This window comes from Lissotriton helveticus, chromosome 8 (genome assembly GCF_964261635.1).
Source record: "Lissotriton helveticus chromosome 8, aLisHel1.1, whole genome shotgun sequence".
In the NCBI taxonomy this organism is placed as follows: Eukaryota; Metazoa; Chordata; class Amphibia; order Caudata; family Salamandridae; genus Lissotriton; species Lissotriton helveticus.
This window is the reverse complement of record NC_136069.1, coordinates 1,671,315,590-1,671,338,473: the sequence shown is the minus strand read 5'-3', so window position 1 is coordinate 1,671,338,473 and position 22,884 is coordinate 1,671,315,590. Positions and strand designations below refer to the sequence as shown.

The 22,884-nt window shown below is 44.6% G+C and overlaps 1 protein-coding gene and 1 long non-coding RNA gene across 9 annotated transcripts in view; one reads left to right on the top strand and one right to left on the bottom strand.

Moving 5' to 3' along the window:
- Window positions 1-22,884, bottom strand: part of LOC144773616 (transient receptor potential cation channel subfamily M member 2-like) — a 4,189,411-nt gene that overhangs the window by 2,130,430 nt on the left and 2,036,097 nt on the right. The window lies entirely within an intron of this gene.
- The window catches only part of LOC144773618 (uncharacterized), a 143,245-nt gene continuing 142,561 nt past the window's right edge, over window positions 22,201-22,884 (top strand). For both annotated transcript variants that reach the window (XR_013600032.1, XR_013600031.1), the window contains exons 1-3: window positions 22,201-22,305; window positions 22,409-22,510; window positions 22,696-22,787. This is a non-coding gene — a long non-coding RNA (uncharacterized LOC144773618). The remainder of the gene's footprint in view (window positions 22,306-22,408; window positions 22,511-22,695; window positions 22,788-22,884) is intronic.

Sequence of the window (22,884 nt, the reverse complement as noted above, 5' to 3'; positions counted from 1 at the left end):
ACACAGGTCTCAGGGCAGCACGCCAAGCCATGAGCACCGTCCTAGTGACTGGGGCAAGGCTTGTGGCACTGGGGAGCTGTAGAGGAATCCCTGTAGCTGCGAAAAGTCCAGGGTGGTGAGTTCCACCCGATAAGCTGGGTCGGACCAGCCACCCGCGAACCAGTCGTGAATCACGTTAAGCCTTGTGGCCAAGTAATAAAGGTGGAGATTGATGACCCCCATGCCTCCGTCAAAGGGGGAACCCGGCAATGAGACAGAGAGTCACGAACGCCCACCTCCCCACAGTAATCGGATGAGTGAGCTGTCCAATTCCCGAAACCAGCCACTGGAAAGGTGGACCGTGGTGTTTTGCAGGATGTAAAGGACCATCATTTTAAAAAGGGCGCTCCTACCCAGCGGATTAAGATGAAGGGATTGCCAGTTCATGAGGTCAGTCTTCATCCGAGCGACCAGGGGGGCGATATTGAGGGCCCATTCCAGCTCTGGGAGGAGGGTCACCCACACACCCAGATATTTGAAGGATTGCCTCCGGAGGGGGATCAACGCCTGCCAGTCAAAGCACTCCAGGGAGGGGTGCAGGGGGACCAGGGTGGACTTCGTCGGGTTAAGGAGAAGCCACGAGACCTGTTCAAATGCCGCAAGGGCCTCTAGAGCTCTATGGCCGGAGTGCTCCGGATCCGCCAGGTAGAGCAGGACATTGTCCGCATAGAGAGCGATTTTATCCACCTGGCTCAGATCCCAGGCCCAGCCCTGAATGAGGGAGTTCTGTCGGATTAACGCCGCCAGGGGCTCCATCACCAGAGCAAATAAGAGCGGCGAAAGAGGGCAACCCTGACGGGTGTCTCTTTGGATCAGGAATGAATCTGACTGCTCTCCATTAATGAGGACACGAGCTCTAGGGCTGTGGTAAAGAACCCTGATCAGGCGGCGGAAGCGAAGGCCGAACCCATCCTCTCCAGGACATTGTCCAGGTACCCCCAGTCCACCGTGTCAAAGGCTTTCTCGAAATCCACGAGACGCAACGCCAAGAATGGAGACAGGTGGTGACGGTGGGCTACCGCCAGATGGAGGCGGCAGATACAGTGGCGGGTGCCCCTGGCAGGCATAAGGCCACACTGATCGGGATGAACCAGATCCTGCAGCAAGGGCCGAAGTCGTTGGGCTATCGCGGTGGCATAGATTTTAACTTCAGTGTTAATCAGCGATATCATGCGATAATCGGAGCATTCCAGGGAGGGTGGCTGTGTTTTGTGGATGATCCACAATGGTAGCCACATCAGATTCGGACGGAAAGGACCCCTCCTCAATCACCTGGCGGAAAAGTTCCATCAAATGGGGAACCAGGTCATCCCGTAAAATTGCGTAATACTCTTGGGGGAACCCGTCAGGACCGGGCGTCTTGCCGGAATGCAGCAGGGAGATGGCCCCGTGTATTTCTTCCAGGGTGAGGGGGCCATCCAGAGCCTCGGCGGTCTCTCGGGAGAGGCAGGGCAGTTGGGTCCCGGATTCCTCCATTAGTCCTGCTAAGGAGGAACCGGGGAGCGTGCAGCATATAGGGTCGCATAGTAGTGTGCAAATGTTTGTGCAAAGGCCGAGAACGCCACCTGATGGGTCACCGCAATCGACCGGATCTCCGGGATAATTCGGTTGGCTCTGGGGTAGGACACCAGGTTATGAAGTTTACAATTTTTATCCTCCCAGCCTGGGTCACTAAAGCAGTATGTTTTCACTGTTGGACGGAATGGTCAGATCATTGAGTACAATTGAAAGGAAAATATGTATATACATAACAGTTCACCACACAAAAGAATAAGTTTAAAAAAATGCAGGAATTTAATTTCCAGATGATAACATCAAATGCAATTGTAATTCAAAGCATTTAGCGTATCACTTAGCATTTCTTATTGGTAGTGCTCATAGGTGTAGGAAAAGGGAGGTTCAGGGTGGTGATAGTGAGTTGGTAAGTGGGGGACGAGGTAAAGGCATTTGTGACATGAAGAAACAATACACAGTATTTATAAATAGACCTTTCCAGCCTATGCAGGTCACGGAAGTTCCATTACAGAACAATGCTCATAGTGGTATTTAACATCCATACATTTGATTCTATGAGCATGTTATTAGTAAGACAGTCTACGTTTCGACCCCTGCGGTAAGGAGGGTGAGTGGTGGCCTCACAACGGGGTCTTCATCAGGACAGTGGACTACCTAGAAATGGGACAGATGAGATTCAATAGCTGATACTTAAAAGTGGTGAGTATGTAAGATAGGAGCAAATGAATTAACCTACTTAGTTCCATGGAGAGACAGTTCAAGTTCAGTCCAGGTTGGGGTTGGTTCCAAAGGTACTACAAAAAGAAAGAGCGTGTCACGTGAGTGTATATGTGGTACATAGGAAATCTCAAAGGATGAGAAGATCCGTGTGGTATCGAACTCACCAAGATTCACGAGTAAAGGGGAAAGTCTCTCCCGTTGAATGTGGAAATTAATCCATAAGCGAGTCTGAGGGAAAAAGGGGGGTGGGTCAAGGTATTGTAAAACGATGGAAGACCATCATTTAATGCGTACATTCAGTATGATCATGCTAGGATTGAATATACATCCTTATCAGTGGCAACAGTGGGGCTTTTAAATGCTCACATATAGGCGAAGACAAGAGGCTGGTGGTAGAAAAATCCTTTTCTCGAGTATGCATGCGTCATTAAAAAGGGAGCACATTAGTAGTGTTTAAAAAAATATCAAATGCGGGCTAAAAGTAACGTGTAATGTGGGCTTGGAATGTATAGCATTAGTAACAGAGCACCATAGTGATGTGAGCCTGGACTTTCATTAGCCGTTGCGGGCTAGATGTTAAGTCATGCGATCGAGGGCGCATCTGCAAAGTTAATAGCGTGGAGTACACTGTGGCGAGGTTAAGAGCACCTAAGCGTTTTCTAAAGTTCACGTTGACCTTATGTGAATTAAGAAACGTGGTCTATGCAGATCCACAAAAGGGGTATAGTGCCGAGGTATAAGTTGGATCTACGCGGTAAATGTGCAGAAAGGGAAAGCTATCCTCTTACCTATTTGATGCGGCTCGGTTGCTCGAGGAATGAGCCGCGGACCAAAAACTCACACTAGATGTAGGGAGAGAAAACGGCGTGCGTGCACAATGCAGTGCAGCTGCTCGGTGGTTCCCAGGGGCTCGTCACAGTTGCAGCCAGTAAAGATGGAGGGGGGCGTGTCTCCCCAAATGTCAAGTGGTGAGATCGGCTCATCGAGCTAAAAAGAAATTGTTACGGATTGTGGTGGAACACCACCGAATGTCATAGATGTCAAGGCAAATATACGATTTTCCTCAATGTTGGGCCTGAATTAAACAGCACACAGATCCTGTAGTCTATAATGCATATAGGTCGCACCACATTTGCCTGTAATATCTCCCCAGAATGGCCAGGGCATTTGCAGCCTTCACTAGTAGAGCCGACATCGAGGAAAATCTCTTTCCCGCATTGTCCAGCCTTCTTCCTTCTCTGTCTGGGGGTGTCGTAATCGGAGCTGACGGGTTCCTCGACTTTTGTTGCGCCGCTTGCGTAATAACAGAATCTGTTTTGGGATGACCCAAAAGATAAGCCGGGGCATCTGCAGGTGCTTTATATTTCTTATCCAGCCTGGCGAGCACTGGAGTCACTGTAGCTGGTGATTCCATAACCTTTAGGCCTTCCTCCCAAATATGACTTACGATAGGTAAGGACCGAACAGATCTGCGATAGTTCTCCTTAAAGTCATATAAAAAACATTCAGTTTTATCCTCTACCATGGTAAGTGTGAATCTTTCAGTGGGCCTTTCCATCAGGTTATGAAACTCACCAATGTCCTCTGGTGGAGAATCTACAGGTTTCTGTGTGGGAGACGAATGTGACAGAAAGAGATAATCGTCCCACTCCTTGCTAGGATCCGTAATCTCTCTGTCTTCATGGTCATCATCAGTGTCAGGATCCTGTTGAAATCTCGGAGGCGGAGATTTAGGAAGGGGCTCCGGAAAGATCTCCCGTCTACGCAGTAGCGTACTTGGTACATAGCGTGGTCGAGGTGTAACTTCGGGAACTTCTTTAGAGGCCTGAGGTGCTGGATATCTTTTCTTATAATCCTCCAACATGAATTGTAAATCCTTCAATAAAGAAGAAGGCACACTTGTCATCTCCTCTCAATGTTCTTGTTGGAGTTGTTGGGGATGATCTTGAAATTCTTCATACTCATCCTTGGAGTCCTCCTCTTGGTATTTCACCCTCAATTGAGATGGGCTACTAGCATATCCAAAAGGACCACCATCATCTTCGTCCTCCGAATCCTCTTCTTCCAGAAGGTGAGAAGGGACCAATGGCGACACCTTACTTGGAGAAGTAATCTCTGGTGTGATTGTTCTTTTCTAGGCCCAAAAACGCTTTTCCGAGGTTTTTTCCCTCGTCGCCGAGCCCGTCGACTAGATCGTCGTCGCTGCGGTCGACGAAATCATAAATCGTCACTGTCGTCGCTGTCTTCGTCGAGGTTCCCGTGGTCGCTGCCGTCGTCGACGGTCCCATCAACGATGCAAGTGTAGTCATGGCCGTCGTCGACACCGTTGTCGCAGGACCCGTCGTCGACGGTGTAAGTACTGACGGCGATAGGGCTATAGACACAGCTTTTACCTCAGGTTTCGTCGTCGACGATGCCGTCTTCGTCAACGATGATGTATTTTTTCTCGTCAACGACGCAGATTTCTTCTCCTTCTCCTCAGAAGATGTAGAAGATGACTTCTTGATGGTAATCTTGACTCTAGGGGGAGATTTTGAAGGCTCTGGGGTAGTTTTCTTCACTTGTTTCACCTCTGAAGCAAGACCCTTCTTCTCCTTAGATTTACCTGAAGGAGATTTTGAGGGACTGCGCCCCGAAGACCCAGGTGTGGTCTTTTTAGGGGCCATCTCAGGTCTTTCACCTGAGGTATGAGCCTGAGGAGATCTGTTTCTTTTTTGAGATCTCCTAGATGAAGATGACTCCTCACTATCACTTGAGAGGATCTCCTTTCTGGCTTTCACCTTCTGAAGCCAAAGTAGTAGGCTTCCTTCACGATCCCTCAAGGTTTTATTGGAGAATGTGCGACATACCTTACAATCCTTCGCCTGATGGTCTGGATAAAGACAGTATATGCAGTCTTTATGGGGATCATCTATATAAAGCCTTTTCTTAGAGCAGGTGGCACAAGCTCTAAATAAACCTTTTTTCCCCTTGTCAGCCATGGCTGAAGAAAAAAGGAGCTTCAAATGATTAAATCTGCAAAAAGAGAACCTAAAATCCCAGTCAAAGTGAATAGAATTGAAGAGTTTGAGCAGAGCTCAAAGGAGACTCCCTAGCACAACGTGCAGTAGAAAATCTGAGGTGCAAGAGGTTCTCTCAGTTAGTGTTCTAAAGGGTGAGGAGCTCTGATTGGTTCAGGTTATGGGTTGCAAAAGGAAATGGGCCTAGGCCTCTTTTCAGTTTGCTATACTGCTAAGCATTGCTTTTTTATGTACCGGAGACTCCCGTCTCGACGACGGGGAATGATTCTGGCATGTGAATCTATGAAAGTTCCAATACTGGAGTAAACTGAGTGATCATGCTCACATGGACCTCTTTCTTAAAATGGCTCATTGTTCCTTGTTCCTGGGTTTCCATTTGCCGGCATGATGGCAAGGACATTTCTGGCTCATATATTCCGCCTGCAAGGAGTCTGACATAACATATTCTCCGACAGATCCTCTAAGTACATTTCTAGGTTATGGTACTCAGTTTGTTCTACCCTTTAAGCCCTGTCTTCAGGTAATCATACTCAATTCAGTGGACAAAACAAGAGGGTCAACTAGGGTCTTAAACAGTATCAGAGGTGGTTATGAAATGCCATTCACAACAACTAGGGAGAATACTAATCCTAAGCAGTTCTTGTATACAAATTCTGTTCACTCTGCTACCAGAGTTCTCCATACTATTGTATTCAAGGTTTCCATCACCTTTTTTTCTATCTTCTACAGCGTCCACTTTTCTTGTGCCTGCTGCAATATACAAAAGAGACTTGACTCTGAAAGACAAATTATTGCCCAGAATTTACATGATTCTAAAACTGCTATGAATGATAAAACTGAAATTAGGAAGACTGATTCTAAACTTCCAGGTGGGAGAAAACGGTTGGGCTCTCTTCCAGGTTCTGGCCAACTCAAAATTTGCCAGTCCAGTTTCGTTCTCAAGTTTTGGTCCCTTTGTAATAGCCCAAAAAATCCATCCAAGTGCTTTTAGGCACATTCTTCCTAACTCTTGAAAGATTCATCCTACCTTTTATTTCTTCCAGTTGAAGCCTTTAGATCTGGTCCATTTTGTTGAGAGTTCTCCTTTTCTACCTGTTATGATAGATGGGGAAGCAGGATACGAAGTTAACGAGATCTGTGATTACCGAAGTTTCAAAGGTCTGCTGCAGTTTTTCGTTCACAGGAAAGGTTATCCTGCCAGGGGAGCGCTCTTGGCTTCCAACCATGCACTCAGATTGGTCCGTAATTTTTTTGGGGCCTTTCCTTGCAAACCTGGGGGAAGGGAGGGTGGTGGGGTATACTAATGCAGTCACACCATTTCTGCCATCCGCATGCCCATGAACCGCAGTAGCTTGCATGGTCCCTTGGTTTTTGGGGCTCACTAGACACCACATTAACCCTCAACTGCAGGTTCACTGGGGCCTGCTTTCTCTCATGCTCCTAGCCGCAACTTCTTGCTCCGTCAGCTCCAAAATGGCAATCATCTGTCTGAGGGTTCCCTCTGCCTTTTAAAGTTGATATGCTGCAAGACCTTGTATCTCTCCGGTACAAAATATCACACCGGTCAGCTCCAATTCCACTTCACTAGAAACATTACCTAGTGGGAGCGATACAGAGGGAGCCTCTATGAATAGTGATCAGGACTCGAGTTTTTTAAAGGAGGTCAAAAGGATCAAACGGGGGAACAAAGAGTTACCAAGGCGAAAGGAAAATATCCAAAGAAAACAAGGAGAGGAAAGAGAGGGGAGAACAGATCAGGACAAACAAGGTATGAGGCTCAGGTCTTGGAAGAAATAGAACAGATTAACATTAATTCAAAAGGGGTTGAAGTCATTAATCTTAGTGACCAAACACCCAATAATGACATGATATCTGTGTTGGAAAGGGGTATGGGTTTCTGCCCTAAAGAACATGGTGATTTACATTTTGCTATGATTGATTTGTTTAAATTCACGAGAAAATTTAAATTGAAGAAACATTTTGATTGCTATCCCAAACCAAATAAAAGTTTGAACATTGATACAGGTGATGTGACTGATGTTATAACTATACAAGACATAAAAGATACGGAATTGTTATTATCTATCGCTGATGATGATAGAGATCACATGACAATTGATGAATTGCTATGGGAACATGACATTGAAACAGATACCACCTTGTCAAGCGGATTAAAAAATAAATCCAGATGGACACCAATACTACCATGTGGGAATAGTGTAGACATGTTCAACAAATTAGTAATTAATGACTTATATAATCATGTCAATCACGAAACCAAACACTACTCAAGATCTAAGGATAACTTGAACATTAATGAGAGGGAAGCACTTAAAGATCTTAGTCTATTGCCCAATGTTACCATCAAAGAAGCTGACAAGGGTGGTAATATTGTGGTAATGATTACATCGGATTACAATGCAGAAATCATGTCACAATTGGAAGATGACACCTATTAGGAAAAACTCAAAGGGAATCCTATTGTACCTCTTACACTCATGATTAACACACAATTAAGAGATTGGCTCAGTGCTGGGCTGATAAGTCAGGAAGAATACTTTTATCTAAAAGTGGATAAGCCCAGATTCCCTTGCATTACCAAAGATCCATAAAAATGCACAAAGACCACCAGGGAGACATATAATCTCCAGCATAGGGGGTCCGACTGAGAAACTATCTCAATATGTTGACATATTCCTACAACCCCTAGTACGTAATTTACCAGCTTACGTCAGGGATACTAAACATATTCTCAGTATCCTTGCAGATGTGACATGGGAGAGAAAAATGATATTGGCTACTCTGGATGTCACATCTCTATATACCAATATTAGAACGGATCTGGACATCATGGCTGTTAGGAATCTTCTCAGTAAGAGACCAGCCTCTCAGTGGGCACACACTGAGATGATTATTAGCATGATCGTACTAATATTGAATAACAATGTATTTCTCTTCGAATCAAGGTGGTACAGAAAAAAACAGGGCGTGGCCATGGGCTCCAGATTTTCCCCCTCGTATGCCAACCTCTTCATGGGTTGGTTCGAACAAGGGTGGATCTGGGGCCCTGGAGGTACTCCCTGGAATGCATCAATCATATATTGGGGTTGTTACATTGACGATTGTCTTTTGATTTGGGCTGGTGATATGGACAAGCTCACACAATTCTGTGAATACCTCAATTCCAATACAATTGGGATACAATTTACCTATACTTTGAGCACAGAGACAATCGAATTTTTGGATTTGACACTCTTTATTGATGATGGAAAAATACAGAGCAAATTATATCGCAAACCTACATCCTGCAATGCGGTATTGCACGCTGGCAGCTCCCACCTAAAACATCAAATAGAATCAGTTCCTTTTGGTGAACTAACCCGCGCTAGAAGAAACTGTAGTAAAGACAGTGATTTTCTGAGTAGCAAAAACAACATGAAACAGAGATTTAAGGCAAGGGGTTATAGTACTCATATAATCACTGAAGCTGAACGTAAGATCACCACCTTGGTGAGAAGTGACACACTGAAAGAGTCAGGAGTGGTCAATAAGCTCAAATAAGACTGATCACCAATTACAATCATGCCGCAATAAGACTTAGAGAAAGCATGAAAAAACACTGGAAGTTACTCAGTAATGACAAGACATTGTCTAAATACATTTCTAAACGCCCTCAAATCACCTATAGACGAGGCAAAACAATCAAATCCCTAATTAGTCCGAACTATCCTAGAATGGCAGAGAGGTCGCAGGATTGGCTCACGCAAACATGCGTAGGTTTCTTTAGATGTGGATGTTGCAAAATATGCCCATTGGCTATGAACAAAACCAAGAAATTCCACAACCATATGGGTAAGGAGTTTAAAATCAGACAAATGATGAACTGCAATAGTCGCTTTGTGATCTATATGATCAAATGTAATTGTAAAAGCTTTTACATTGAAAGCACTATCAGGCCTTTAAAAGAGAGGATCTATGAGCATTTAAGGGCTATTAGGCACAATGACACAAGATATGTAACTAATAATTTGATTGCGCTGCTCCCTTGAGAACAGCGTCTCCCCAGAGCACTCGCGTTTAATTTCAATAATGTTTCAATGCTTGTAAATAAAGTTCATTGCATTTTTATTTTCGTTTTTATCTTTTCCTTTTACACATAATATTTTTTCTTCAATACCATGTTGACTCATTTGGCCCAATGCATTTCGGGCTGTAGCCCTTCCTCAGGGGCCATGTAATTCCTGTAAGGTAAACAAGTACAGTTTCATTTCACTGTCACATCTATATATACACATATATATACATTAAGTTCAGCTTTCAACTTTCATAAACATGCTGTTTGAGAGAGATCACGTGTTCAAAATGTCATGTCTTAAACTGTTTAAAACAATGGGTCCTGACATATTAAGTGTACACATTAATGTCCATAATCGTGCTGTGCAAACAAATTGTATGATAGTCATACCTGTGAGCCATATTGCTAAACGGTGTTATTGTGAACAATAGAAATGGTTATGAAGGGTAACTCTAACCTTGTCTGACGTGTGGGCTGTCCGTTCAATGACGGTTAGCGTAGGTAAAAACGAGTCTGCACAAAAATGAGAACAGAGTCAAAGAATTGTTCTACCATGCGACTTGCTAGTCAGTACGTTACGCTATCGATAGTTCTCTGAGATTGTCCAGCCCGAATACGGGACTTACCAAGAAGAATTCTGTCGCGCGTTCTATGTTCCTCGTTCAACGGCGTTGAACGCAATCGAAATTACCGCGTTCTAAATGGACGTTCTGAAGTCACGTGGGTCATAGAAATGCATAGCGGCGTGTGATAGATCCGTTTCTTCTGTCGCAGTCAGCTATGTGTATCGAGGATCCTGTTAGGTGGTGTCATTGTCACGTGTGTAAACACGAAAATGCTGTAAATGTGCGTCTGTAAAAGGATGTTAATGTGTAGATTGCGACACATCATGTAATATACAACGAGTGAGGCCCAATATTTACCGTTTTTTAGCAGTAACTTATTAAAACATGTTTCAAAACAAAACTATATAAAATGCAATAATTACATTACATTTGTATATTTTTCATTTGCTGATGATAAAACTCAACCAAAAGTCTATAAATGGCAACTAAATTCCAAACGTTCATTAAGCCCTCTCGGGGCGGTGGATGATAGTCTGTGTATCCAGTACAGTTCCCTTCTTAAAAGGTATTGTTCATTGTCTCTTCCTGGTAATATCGGGACAATTTCCAGAATACAATATTTGAGTTGACTGGGATTGTGTTGATGATCATTGAAGTGTACCGCTACTGTGGATTTTGCAGATTTGAGTCTGATGTTTGAACGATGTTCTGTTAGGCGAATTTTTATCTTTCTGGATGTTTTACCCACATAGGGGAGCCCACATGGGCATTTTAGCATATAAACCAAATTAGTACTGTCACATGTACCATTCACTTTTAGTTTGATTTTTGTGCCACTTGATGGGTGATTTATTTCATTGCCTTTAATAATAGAATTGCAGTTACCACAATTGTGACAAGCCAATGTACCTTTGTATGTTGTTGGTGAGACCATGGGTTTGGATTTTAGAAGTTCTTTTAGATTTCTGGTCCTTTCATATGCGAATCGTGGATTCGAAGTGAAGATTCCTTTGAAATCGTCTTCAAGGGCCAGTAGTTGCCAATGCTTTAAAATGATTTTCTTGATATTTTGACTCCTTGTTGAGAATTTTGAAATGAATACGGATCTCTGCTCTTCCCTTTTGGTCGATGGAGTAAGTAATTTTTGTCTGCTCATCGAAGATATTCTGTCTACCGCGAGTTCCAGTGCGGCTTCTGGGTATCCTCGATCTTTGAACTTCTTCATCATGTGCACTTTTTGTTCTTCATATAAGCTCTGAGAGGATGTTATACGTTTGACACGTAGAAGTTGTGAGAATGGCAAGTGCTTTTTTAAGGATTCTTGGTGGAAACTCTTATAGTGTAAGAGATTGTTTTTGTCGGTCGATTTCTGGAATACAGTAGTGTGTAGTATGTTTTGTTCTTTAATGATCAATACGTCCAAAAAGGACAGTTGTTTGTCATTGACACTGTGCGTGAATTGGATTCTGTCATTTACGTTGTTTAGTTCTTCAATGGCTGTAATTAATTGATCCATTGGTCCTTTCCACAGTAAGAAAATATCGTCAATGTACCTTCCATACAAGATCAGGTTCTCCTTCCATTGGGGTTTGGTCAGAATGTGCTCAGTTTCAAAATAGTGCATAATGATATTTGCATACGCCGGAGCGGCGCAATTTCCCATGGAGGTTCCGTTGCACTGGGCAAAGAAGTCATTTTTCCACTCGAAATAGCTATGAAATAGCGTAAAATGCATTAATTCCATGATGAATACTTTCAAATCTTCATCTAGGTCACTCTCGAGTAAGATGTTCTCTAATGCTGTTAATCCTATGTCATGGGGGATTGAGGTGTATAATGACTTGACATCCATGCTGGTTAATATCATGTTGATGGTGAATGATGTCTTCTTTTCTTCCAGGATGTTCAAAAAGTGGGTAGTGTCCTTTATGTAACTGGGAATCTGTTGTACTAGTGGTTGCAAATGTCTATCAATAAATTTTCCGACAGGCTCATGGATGGAATTGATTGTAGAGACTATCGGACGGAATGGTGGTATTGTCGGGTGCTTGTGTATTTTGGGTATCATGTAGATATATGGTACTGACGGATTGTCCTTAATCAAAAATTGTTTTTCTTTATTGCCAATGGTTCCAGTATCAATAGCTTTTTGAATGATCGTCGTTAACACTTTTTTGTATTCGTTTGTTGGATCTCCGTTGAGTTTCATGTATGTGTTAATGTCGTTGACATGCTCATTCACATTTCTGTCATAAAAGTCTGTGTCCATAATAATAAGGGCGCCGCCCTTATCCGCTTGTCGTATTGTTAATTCGGTGTTTTCAGCCAGATTTTGAATGGCTTGTCTCTCTTTCTGAGTGATGTTGGTTCTTTTGGATCTTGGAGCTTTGAAGATTTTTATGATGTCTTGGTTCACTATTTTCTCAAAGGCATCTAATACCTTGTGACTCACTGGTGGTATAAACCTGCTTGGGTTCTTTAGTCCCTTGAGTTTGTCTGATTCAATATTTGTAATTGGTCTTTCTACAACATTTGAAAAAAAGTGTCTTAGGCGTAAATTTCTCAAAAATTTGTATACGCAGATCTGGGTTTCAAGTAAGTTGGAATGATATGTCGGCACGAAAGATGTTCCCTTTTGTAATGTTTGTAACTGGAATTTGCTGATATTTTGATTGGAAATGTTAATTACTAAGTCTTGTGACTCCTGGTGTTTTGTGCTATGCTTTCCACTAGTTGCTCTCTTCCTCGTTCGGCTTCTCCCCCTCCTGGTTCTTTTGAGGGTCCATGGCTTCTCTCTAAAAAAGAATGCGAAGAAGTTGTGGCGGTTGAAGAGCTCGCTTGTTGTCCACTGGAGTTTGATGTTTGAGATTCGTCTCTTGGTCTTTGAGTGTTCCTTGGATTTGTAAAGTTTCTTCTGTTTGTTTGAGAATCATCTGATGCTGTTTCGTCTGATGATTTGTATTGAGGTTTCTGTTGACGTCTACGAGCATATATACCTGCCCAATTGTATACTTCTCCCGTGCGATAGTCTGTGGAATCTCTTTTAAATTTTCTTATTTTCCGATCATTTATCTCTTTAGTATAAATATCCAACTGTTGATCAAATAAAGGACCAATGGATCAATTAATTACAGCCATTGAAGAACTAAACAACGTAAATGACAGAATCCAATTCACGCACAGTGTCAATGACAAACAACTGTCCTTTTTGGACGTATTGATCATTAAAGAACAAAACATACTACACACTACTGTATTCCAGAAATCGACCGACAAAAACAATCTCTTACACTATAAGAGTTTCCACCAAGAATCCTTAAAAAAGCACTTGCCATTCTCACAACTTCTACGTGTCAAACGTATAACATCCTCTCAGAGCTTATATGAAGAACAAAAAGTGCACATGATGAAGAAGTTCAAAGATCGAGGATACCCAGAAGCCGCACTGGAACTCGCGGTAGACAGAATATCTTCGATGAGCAGACAAAAATTACTTACTCCATCGACCAAAAGGGAAGAGCAGAGATCCGTATTCATTTCAAAATTCTCAACAAGGAGTCAAAATATCAAGAAAATCATTTTAAAGCATTGGCAACTACTGGCCCTTGAAGACGATTTCAAAGGAATCTTCACTTCGAATCCACGATTCGCATATGAAAGGACCAGAAATCTAAAAGAACTTCTAAAATCCAAACCCATGGTCTCACCAACAACATACAAAGGTACATTGGCTTGTCACAATTGTGGTAACTGCAATTCTATTATTAAAGGCAATGAAATAAATCACCCATCAAGTGGCACAAAAATCAAACTAAAAGTGAATGGTACATGTGACAGTACTAATTTGGTTTATATGCTAAAATGCCCATGTGGGCTCCCCTATGTGGGTAAAACATCCAGAAAGATAAAAATTCGCCTAACAGAACATCGTTCAAACATCAGACTCAAATCTGCAAAATCCACAGTAGCGGTACACTTCAATGATCATCAACACAATCCCAGTCAACTCAAATATTGTATTCTGGAAATTGTCCCGATATTACCAGGAAGAGACAATGAACAATACCTTTTAAGAAGGGAACTGTACTGGATACACAGACTATCATCCACCGCCCCGAGAGGGCTTAATGAACGTTTGGAATTTAGTTGCCATTTATAGACTTTTGGTTGAGTTTTATCATCAGCAAATGAAAAATATACAAATGTAATGTAATTATTGCATTTTATATAGTTTTGTTTTGAAACATGTTTTAATAAGTTACTGCTAAAAAACGGTAAATATTGGGCCTCACTCGTTGTATATTACATGATGTGTCGCAATCTACACATTAACATCCTTTTACAGACGCACATTTACAGCATTTTCGTGTTTACACACGTGACAATGACACCACCTAACAGGATCCTCGATACACATAGCTGACTGCGACAGAAGAAACGGACCTATCACACGCCGCTATGCATTTCTATGACTTCAGAACGTCCATTTAGAACGCGGTAATTTCGATTGCGTTCAACGCCGTTGAACGAGGAACATAGAACGCGCGACAGAATTCTTCTTGGTAAGTCCCGTATTCGGGCTGGACAATCTCAGAGAACTATCGATAGCGTAACGTGCTGACTAGCAAGTCGCATGGTAGAACAATTCTTTGACTCTGTTCTCATTTTTGTGCAGACTCGTTTTTACCTACGCTAACCGTCATTGAACGGACAGCCCACACGTCAGACAAGGTTAGAGTTACCCTTCATAACCATTTCTATTGTTCACAATAACACCGTTTAGCAATATGGCTCACAGGTATGACTATCATACAATTTGTTTGCACAGCACGATTATGGACATTAATGTGTACACTTAATATGTCAGGACCCATTGTTTTAAACAGTTTAAGACATGAAATTTTGAACACGTGATCTCTCTCAAACAGCATGTTTATGAAAGTTGAAAGCTGAACTTAATGTATATATATGTGTATATATAGATGTGACAGTGAAATGAAACTGTACTTGTTTACCTTACAGGAATTACATGGCCCCTGAGGAAGGGCTACAGCCCGAAATGCATTGGGCCAAATGAGTCAACATGGTATTGAAGAAAAAATATTATGTGTAAAAGGAAAAGATAAAAACGAAAATAAAAATGCAATGAACTTTATTTACAAGCATTGAAACATTATTGAAATTAAACGCGAGTGCTCTGGGGAGACGCTGTTCTCAAGGGAGCAGCGCAATCAAATTATTCGTTTATAAATCCTGGTACAGGGGGTCTAACCCCACGGGCACCACCCACCAACAAAATATCCTGGAGCAAACTCCTTGAACCAAGAGTGCGTATCCCAAACACCGCTTTGGCTTAGAATCAAACAAGATATGTAACAGCATCGCATATTAATACATGGAAAGCCCAGGATGCTAATAAAATGATTGAGTTTTGTGGCATAGATCAGATCAAAGGAGATCCCAGAGGTGGCAATCGAGAACTGCTTCTGAGACGTAAGGAAGCCCTCTGGATCCTCAAAATGCAGGTAGTTGAGCAAGGGATGAACTCGGACCACAAACAGTTTCTGCTGTCTGACGTTGTTAATGGTTGTACCCTCCTGAGGCGGAAGCCGGGAGGTAGACTGCTGTGTGTTGTGTGTACTGCTGATTACTAGCGTGCTGTGCACTGATTTTAAAGTGGCAAATTTGTAAAATCTTATTTTCACTTTCCCTGTCACTCACCATTATCTTGCTGAGTTCTCGGCTGTTTCGATCCCTTTCCCTGCACTTTGGACGGTCCCAGCCGATCTTGAGGCTAAATACCGAGACCCGGGTGGCGAAATCCGGCAGTGGCCATCTTGGGTGGGAGGCGGCAGCACCTTTAGCGCTCTAGTCCTCCCTACTTGAGGAGCACACTCGAGGCAGACGCGAGTTTCTGCTGTCTGATGGTGTTAATGGTTGTACCCTCCTGAGGCGGAAGCCGGGAGGTAGACTGCTGTGTGTTGTGTGTACTGCTGATTACTAGCGTGCTGTGCAGTGATTTTAAAGCGGCGAATTTTGAAAATCTTATTTTCACTTTCCCTGTCACTCACCATTATCTTGCTGAGTTCTCGGCTGTTTCGATCCCTTTCCCCACACTTTGGGCGGTCCCAGCCGATCTTGAGGCTGAATACCGAGACCCTTGCGGCGAAATCCGGCAGCGGCCATCTTGGGTGGGAGGCAGCAGCACCGTTAGCGCTCTAGTCCTCCCTACTTAAGGAGACAGGCATGTCTCCGCGCAGCATCAGCGCCGGAGTCACGCCAGAGTCCAGCCCGTCTGCGCCCGTGCGCGCTAAGGAAGCGCCGGGGGCCAGGGAGGCTGACGCCATAAACACTCCACTCTCAGTAAGCTTTACCTACTCCCTATGTACACTTCAAGCACCTAAGCCATCCTGGCAGACTTGTCATCATAAGTATGTACCTGAGAGACTGCGGGGCGGTTCTGAGTGCTGTTGCACCAGGGGCGCGAAAACTGCCACCCTACCCACACCTTTAGTAATTCTGATTGTGACAAAGGAACAAAACCCTTCCTCTCCTCCTAGGGAAACGGGTTTTCTCATCAATGCTCGATCCCTAGTTAAAAACAATATTGCTTTTAGATATTTTATCTCGGAGAGGAAACCCTCGTGGGCCTTTGTCACCGAAACCTGGGGCTCAGAATCCTCTGGACCCGAACTGGTTAATGCCATTCCCGATGGCTACACCCTTGTGAGATTGGGCAGAGAGGGCCGTAAGGGTGGGGGAATTGGCATTCTACACAAAAATTCAATAACATGCCGAATTGAGTGCTTCCCATCCCCTCAGAACTCCTTCCAGGCCTTACACTTTTCCCTTTTCCCTCCCCCATGGTGTCCTTTGCGGGCATCCTCATCTATAGACCACCCGGCCCCAGGTCTGCCTTCTGCGCTGAACTCATGGAAATACTGGAACCATTCATTGACAAACCCAATTTCACCATCCTTGGCGATTTTAACTTCCATCTGGAAAACTCCAACTCGGCAGACACCATATCTCTGGTAGACTCGCTGACCTCCTGCGGTCTTTCCCAAAGAGTTGGAAGTTCTACCTACTCTGCCGGCCATACTTTTGATGGAGTATTTACCAACGATTCTAGGCTGGAAATAGGCCTTCCCCTTCCTCTTTCCTGGTTGGACCATATGGCAGTCCCATTTGAGTTTACATCGTGTTCACTCAACGTGCCTCTAAAGGACAATAATAATTGGATTTTGAAGAGGAACTATAGGGGCCTGAATAACGAGTCCCTCTGCCCCATTATCGCTAACTTTAAGTTCTCTCCCAAAATAGATACCAATGAGACTGCTCTTGATCTTGTTAGCACTATCTCGAAGGCCGTCAACATTCTAGCCCCGGCTAAGCCACACTATTGCGCCAGGAAACGCCCTTTGGCCCCCTGGTTCTCAGACTCTCTTAGACTGCTTAGGCATGAGTGCAGGAAGCAAGAAAGGTTCTGGAGATCCCATCCTGACCCCATTGAGAGGACTAAACACAAAAACCTACTTAAAGGATACAAGGCCACAGTCTTGGCAGAAAAACAGTCATATTTCACCAAACTGACAGCCTCCCTCAGCTCTCCCAGTGAACTATTTAAAATTATAGATTCCCTATCTCTTGTTCAACTCCCCGATCCCATTGTTGCATCTCAAGAACTTTGCGATCAGATCTCCACTTTTTTCCACACCAAAATCGTGGATATCTACACAGCCCTGGAAGCCCTTAACCTTAATCAGGAGTCTGCCCCATCTCCTGCTCTATTCCCTCGGCAGGACCCGACCATGGGGCCTCGCGGAACCTTGTCCAACTTTCCTCTTCTCACCTCTGAAGTCCTTAATGAGCTCCTCGACAGACTTAAATCTAGATTCCCCCCTGGACCCATGCCCTTTAAAAATTTTGAAGGATTGCAGAGAGGTCTTGCTTCCCCTTCTTTTGGAAGTAATGAACCTGGCAATCTCCAATGGTGTCTTCCCGTGCCTTGGAAGATGGCCACTGTTAAGCCCCTTTTGAAGAAGGCCACCTTAGACCCTGGGATCTTAAAAAACTTCCGCCCTATATCCCTACTCCCTGCTCCCGCTAAGATGCTCGAGGCCCACCTTAATTACCATCTAAGCGCCTTCCTGGATAAATCTAGCCTACTAGACTCCTCTCAGCACGGCTTTGGGAAGGCGCATAGCATGGAGTCAGCCCTTACAGTGGTGGTCAATAACATCCGCGCTAAGATCGACAGTGGTCAGACTACCCTTCTAATCCTGCTCGAACTTACAGCCGCATTTGACACCCTGTCCCCCACCATTCTGACCACCCGCCTTAGTGAGATGGGAGTGGATGGGCCTGCTCTGAGCCTCCTGACATCCTTCCTCAATCAGCGTGAGCAAAGGGTCAAACTGGGCGATTTCCTCTCCCCCGCCAAGCCTGTGCAGTGTGGGGTCCCACAGGGCTCGTCTTTGAGCCCTACACTTTTAACATATATGTGGCCCCACTTGCCAGGCTAGTAAGATCTTTCGGACTGGAAGTATTGTCGTACGCTGACGACACCCAGATTATGGTCTCCCTTTCTCAATCTGTAGAGAACACGGCCTCAAATTTCAGGAACTGCATGGAAGCAGTGGCAGGCTGGATGACCTCACATTTCCTCAAACTAAATGGGGAAAAGACCGAGGTAGACAAGAGGTCTGGTCGGCTGACTGGTGGCCGCCTGCCCTCGGAATATGTCCCAAGCCCTCCCTTGCCGCCCGTAATCTGGGTGTAATTCTCGACACCACACTTTCCTTTGACAAGCAAGTCAATAGGACTGTCTCCACCTGCTGTGGTGTCCTAAGGATTCTGAGAAAACTCACACACTATCTCTCCCCGGAAGCCCGGAAACAAGTCTCGGTGGCTCTCATCACCCCACGTTTGGACTATTGTAACGCACTCTATTTAGGTATTAGTGAGAGGCTGGTCTATCGTTTACAAGTTGTCCAGAATGCAGCAGCAAGGTTTGTTGCTGATGCCCCCAGGCGTTCATCAGGTTCCTTGATCAGAATAAACCTCCACTCAATCAATCAATCATGGACACTTGTATAGCGCGCTACTCACCCGGAAGGGTCTCAAGGCGCTGGGGGAGAGGGGTATGTTACTGCACGAACAGCCAGGTCTTGAGTTGCTTCCTGAAGGAAAGATGGTCCTGGGTCAGCCGAAGGTGGATGGGGAGGGAGTTCCAAGTCTTGGCTGCCAGGTAGGAGAAGGATCTTCCTCCGGCGGTGGCTCTGCGGATGCTTGGTACGGTGGCGAGGGCGAGGCTGGTCGATTGCAGCTGGCGGGTGGGCGTGTAGAAGGTCAGGCGGTTGTTGAGGTACTTGGGGCCCAGGTTGTGGAGAGCCTTCTGTGCGTGGGCGAGGAGCCTGAACGTGATCCTCTTGCTGACGGGGAGTCCTTGCAGGTCTCTCAGATGGCCGGAGATGTGGCTGTGTCGGGGGATGTCCAGGATGAGTCGTGCAGAGGCATTCTGGATGCGTTGGAGTCTTTTCTGCAGTTTGGCTGTGGTTTCGGCGTAGAGGGTGTTGCCGTAGTCCAGTCGGCTGGTGACGAGTGCCTGGGTGACGGTCTTTCTGGTCTCGGTGGGGATCCATCGAAAGATCTTACGGAGCATACGCAGGGTGTTGAAGCACAATGAGGATACGGCGTTGACTTGTCTGGTCATCGAGAGGTAGGAGTCCAGGATGAAGCCCAGGTTGCGTGCGTGGTCTGTTGGCTTGGGAGTGGTGCCCAGGGCAGGGGGCCACCAGGAGTCGTCCCAGGCAGAGGGCGATGATCCCAGGATGAGGACTTCCGTCTTGTCTGAGTTCAGTTTCAGGCGGCTGTTCTTCATCCACTCGGCGACGTCTTTCATTCCTTCGTGTAAGCTGGTTCTGGCGGAGGCGGGGTCGTTGGTGAGGGAGAGGATCAGCTGGGTATCGTCGGCGTAGGAGATGATGTTGAGGTTGTGTTGGCGTGCGATGGCTGCGAGGGGGCTCATGTAGACATTGAAGAGGGTTGGGCTGAGTGATGATCCTTGGGGTACGCCGCAGATGACTTCGGTGGCCTCGGATCTGAACGGGGGGAGGCGGACTCTCTGGGTTCTTCCGGCGAGGAACGAGATGATCTTGGATTCTGATGTTGCTGAGGCGCTGTACTAGGGTGCGGTGGCAGACAGTGTCGAACGCTGCGGAGAGTTCCAGGAGGATGAGGGCTGCTGTTTCCCCGTTGTCGAGCAGGGATCTGATGTCATTGGTGGCTGTGATCAGGGTGGTCTCGGTGCTGTGGTTGGCTCGGAAACCGGACTGCGAGGGGTCGAGGGATCCATTTGTCTCGAGGAAGGCAGCGAGCTGTCTGTTGACGGTCTTCTCGATGACTTTGGCAGGAAAAGGGAGGAGCGAGATGGGGCGGAAGTTCTTGAGGTCGGTGTGGTCCGCTGTTGGTTTCTTCAGGAGGGCGCTGATTTCGGCGTGCTTCCAGCTCTCCGGGAAGGTGGCGGTGTGGAAGGAAGCTGGCTACCTGTGCAGGCCAGGATAAACTTCAAGGGGATGTATGACATTACAACGCATGCTTTTACCACGCATGCTGTTACGACGCAGTTTTTACAACGCATGCTGTTACAACGCATAGCGCTTAGGAGTGCTGGATAGTGAATAGTTTAATTTACTATTCCAACTCCAGTCCCGGTGGATAGTAGGGAAGGTTTTGGATAGTAAATTAAATCTATTCCCTATCCTAGAGCGCCCCCCCGGCGCAATGCGTTGTAATGACATGCGTTGTAATAGTTGCGTCGTAAAGGCACTGCGTGGTAAAAGTTGCGTTGTAAAGGATGTTTCTTACTTCAAGGTATTAGTTCTTACCTACCTTGCTCTTCACGGATCTGGTGCAGAAGACATTAGGTCTCTTGTGTCCTTCTACACCCCGGGCAGGGCTTTGCGCTCTGCCAACAAGAACCTTTTGTCTGTCTCCGAATTGCCAAGGCCAGGTGGGGAGGGAAGGCCTTTTTCTCCCTTGCCCCGAGACTTTGGAACATGCTTCCAGTTGAACTCAAGGGCCAGGCGTCCCTCGCTCTTTTCCGCAAAGGTCTAAAAACCTGGCTTTTCACAGAAGCCTACCTGTAAATCGCCATCTGTTTCCACCCCTCACTCAGCTGTTCCATCTGATGGGCCTTGACGCCTCTGGGCTAAGTTGCACAATACAAATTCCAAATTCATTCATTCATTCATTCAACTACACTACTTTCTGGGTGATTAAAGAGATCTGTATTCACCATTGAAATACAAATATCCTGATCATTTGGCCCAAAACTGGATGAGACACTCTCCCATATGACCTACACATTAAAATGATTGTACAACTCTCAGTAAATGGGTACATGACTAGATGCAGTAATAATTATTAATGGCAACTAGTACTCCATCAAAGTCTGATGCTTATGATACATTACTGCTGCACTCACATCTAACTCTCAGATAATAACTTGAAAGATAGGCCAATTTTCTATTGGTCTTTATAATAGTTTGATGTTATGATGCTGTCCTGTAAATAATTGATACTAGACATTGTGGTTAATGGGTAGGTTGACACGTAGACGAGTTGCCTTCCGATCTTAATATAGGCGTCTTGTCTGCTGCATCATGATGTTTTGTAATGATATTTTCGAGAAAATACATTTCTGTTCGTAACTTTTACTGATACAAATCTTATGTCCTCTGTCGCTACATGTACTATATTTCCTATCTATCCAATATTTAGATCAACAGGAACACGAGTTAATACACTCAATTTTGACCTTTCTTCGCATTTTTCCTCCCCCGAATTCTTTCCCTCATTTTACGATATATTGCCGAATGTTTTTTTTGCACCGCGTATTGGAGACAGATACATATTACGATTATGAACTGGATTGGGTCTCGACTAACCCACGAGATCATCACCACTGTTCTTCTAATATCGTCCAATATATGGATAGTCTCGCCAGGATAGATTGGGTATATTTACAAAAAAAATGTTTTAAATCACGAGATTTTTTAATTTACGATTTTTCGCTACATATAATCGCAATTCTCGACATTCGATAATCAATGTATAACAAGATTACGATATAAACAATTATTTTGCCAATATATGGTTTGCCGCTGTGGGTTTGTCATACGGAGTACAAACGCGACCAAACCAAGATTGCGCCAGTGTGGAGATAGTCATTTAGGCGTGTTGTGCGCTCTAGTAGTCCAAACGGGATCATCCCTTGGACCTTATTACTTCCTTTTCCGGCAAGGTTCTTCCACACACAGAAACGCGGATATGGCGCGAGGATCTCTTACGGTGCTAAATTCATAAGGTAGGACTCTCCGAACTACATGTGGTTCTTTGCTGTTTTGTACAGCGTGTTAGCAGGCATATACATTGACCGTATTTTCGGTCTCCGATTTTCCTATTTACAGCATCGTTCGTTCGGACATAATTGTCTCTCTGATTTTGCATTTACTGATGCTTCCAGCCTAGAACTTATGGTCAACTAGTAGCAATATATACAGATGAGGAGGGTAAGCTATTTAGTTATTACAACTTACGCACGGTGTTGGGGGTGAGCCCTTAAATTACACTTAGTTCAATAGTCCACCTAATTGTTTTATAAGACTATATATTGGATACACAATGAATGTAAATAATATGACTCATTAGGCTTATGGTCGTTTTTTTGACCATGCTCTTTACATTTTACCCTTAGCTTCAGTCTGATATTGAGTACTGACGTGTGGACATACGACATCTCATACACAGCCACTGTTAGGCTGGGACGGAATTATAACCAGTCAGAAGGTATTTCCTACACAACCTGATTTATACACGTTGTTTTTAAGAATTGCAGACAATGGTCACAATATTCTTTAATAAGGAATATGATTATTACAGGCTT